The following is a 3,017-nucleotide window of genomic DNA, read 5'->3' on the forward strand; positions in this document are numbered from 1 at the left end:
GCAGCCGCCGTTTTGAAATGATTGGAGGGAGACTCAGGTGGCCCCCGAGGCAGACCATCCAGAAGGGCATTGCTAAGCTCCTTGGAGAAGAACCGGTGGTTGAGTGGCCGTGTGAGTAGCTGCCGGGGCAGGACCATCTACCTGTCACCCACTGGCTGTGGCTCCCTGAGGTCACCAAGCTCAGGCGGAGAAAACAGATACCGAAAGGACCATGGAATTTTAGATGTTACTGACCTCTTAACTCATGGCACAGCTTCCCCCACCCCATCCAGAAAAGAATTCCCAAATCTTTCCTGCGTCACCTTGTGCCACCTTCTCCACTGCTCACCAAGCTTCAGCCATCACGCCTTTTTTGTTCCTGTCCAGAATGCGCTGAGTCCCAGAAGACCGTCTTGATTCAGAGTACAAACTCTGGAACCAAATCACTTGGGCTCACATCCTTCCTTTGCCACTTTGTAAAGATTTATTAACATTTTTTCTTTTGTAAAATGAGAGTCACAATAGTACTTAGCTCATTCTTCCAGAGTTTCTGGAAGGACTAAATGCATTGATTTATGTATAAAGAACTTATACCGGAACTGGATACATAATAAGTATTGTAAAAGTGTTGGCTATTATTGTTAATAGTAGTAGTAGTTAACAGTAGTCCTCCTATGTGAGGATTTTGTCCCCTCTACCTGAAATACTCTCCTGGACAACTCCTGGGCATCCTGCAGCCTCAAAGTCAATGTCCTTTTCCTCAGGGAGACGTTCCCTGACTCTCAGCGCATTGTCAGCCCTTCTCCCCTGCCTTCATCCATCATATATGCGCCGACAGGACCACTGCTCTGTGCTTCTCCTTCATAGTATTTAGTCTCTAGCATGCTCATGTGATTATCTATCTGGGTGATTGGTTGTTTAATGTCTTTCTCTTCCATCAGACCATGAGATCCTTGAGTGAAAGAACCACAGTTGTCCACAGTTGCTCAGAGTTGTCTCCAAGGGATTAGCATACTATCTGTTCAAAGTGGCTTTTTAAAAAATTTGAGTTGGAGTCGCCCTCTGTTGCCCAGGCTGGGGTGCAGTGGCACACTCATGGCCACCCCACCGCCAACCTACAGGGCTCCGGCGATCCTTCTGCCTCAGCTTTCCGAGTAGCTGGAACTACAGGCATGTGCCACCACGCCTGGCTACTTTTTGATTTATTGTAGAGATGAGGGCTGCCGAGTTGCCTAGGCTGTTCTCGAACCCGTGGACTCAAGCAGTCCTCTCTCCTCGGCCTCCCAAAGTGCTAGGATGACAGGCTTGAGCCACAGCGCCTGGCCTCAAAGTGGCTTTTAAATAGACAGAATTCACGCATGCATGGCAGCATTGCAGGAGAAGGCGATCCACTATTTCAAGCCGAGCTCATGAAAACAACCTTCCTTCACTTTGCAACACCTCTCATTCCTTCCTCATAGTTCAGTTCTCTTCGTCATCATAAACAACCCACGGGGTTGATCATAAGAAGTGGCTCATGGAAATGGGAAACATAAACCAGGAAATGTAATTCAGAGAAATTCATCCTCAGTGGCCCATCCGCTAATCTTTGCTTGTGGCAGTCCCTTGGGCGGAGCTGATGTGCAGCCCAGCCAATCTTCCCTTGGAGATGTCCAACAGGCATCCTGTTGCCAAGGTTACCATTCACACTTGGACCTTTCTCCCTCAATATCCAGCCCCACCGGGGCATCCACAAGACTGTTCTAACTACTGTAACAAACAACTGCAGAGCTCAATGCTGCGTATGGCAAAGGCGTTTCTTGCTTGGATTACAGTCCAGTGTGATTGATGGAGAAGGGGGTAGACTCACTTTGGGCAGGCCAGTGGGCGGCCAGCGCTGCCTTGCTCGCTACGTGAGTGAGCCATCCTGGAATCTTCCAGCCCTGAGCAACCCCAGTGGACATTGGGGAAGAGAGATCAGCTGAGCCCCCCAAGCCCTGCCCAAATCGCTAAATCATTAACAAATAAGCGATTGTTGCTGCTTTAAGCCATGAAATGCGGGGTAGCTTGTTTGTAGCAAGAGAAAATTGGAACAAACTATGCAGAAGCCCTGAGACATCTCACATGCGCAGTTTTCTCTTTTCACACCAGGTACCACTGCTGAAAAATGTCATGGTCGGGGGGTCCTTCTGTAAGTATTACTCTTTCATCTGAACTTTCTTTTTTTTATTAATTTTTTTAATCAATATTTTGTATTATGATATTGTGGGGTTCAGTTAAGGGTTAGGTATACAAACATGCTTCGTTCAGGCATCATCTGAACTTTCAATTAAAAAATAGACCGGGCATGGTGGGTCAACCCTGTAATCCCAGCACTTTGGGAGGCCAAGGTAAGAGGATTGTCTGAGCCCAGGGGTTCAAGAGCAGCTTGGGCAACTTGGTGAGACCACATCTAATTAAAAAAAAAAATTAGCTGGGCATGGCGGCACACGCCTGTAGTTCCAGTTACTTGGAAGGCTGAGGCGGAAGGATCACTGGAGCCTAGCAGGTTGAGGCTGCGGTGGCCGTGAGCGAGGCACCGCACTCCAGTCTGAGTGACAGAGTGAGACTCGGACTCAATCAATCAATCAATCAATCAATTTCAAGAGCAGACAACCCTTGAATGTCTCCTGCACTAACAAGAGACCTATTAGCCCTGACGTCAGAGCAACTGAAATGTGAAAAAACAATGTTGGTTTCAACGGCTCCAGAGGCATGCCAGATACCTTTAGGTTATACAGTGTAGTTTCTGTTCTGGAACTTTCTGTAAGAGAGGGTGGGTAACAGAGCTCCTCAGGCACAATAGGAGAGAGACACATTTTTTTTTTTTTTTGAGTCAGAGTCTCACTCCATCGCCCAGGCTGGAGTGCAGTGGCACACTCACAGCATTGACCTGCTGGGCTCCGGTGATCCTTCCGCTTCAGCCTTTCAAGTAGCCAGAATTACAGGCACCCGGTTAATTTTTTAAAAAATTTATTGTAGAGACGAGGTCTTGCCAAGTTGCCCAGGTGGGTCTCGAA

Source organism: Carlito syrichta, unplaced genomic scaffold (genome assembly GCF_000164805.1).
Source record: "Carlito syrichta isolate Samal-C Ts95f unplaced genomic scaffold, Tarsius_syrichta-2.0.1 Scaffold308850, whole genome shotgun sequence".
In the NCBI taxonomy this organism is placed as follows: Eukaryota; Metazoa; Chordata; class Mammalia; order Primates; family Tarsiidae; genus Carlito; species Carlito syrichta.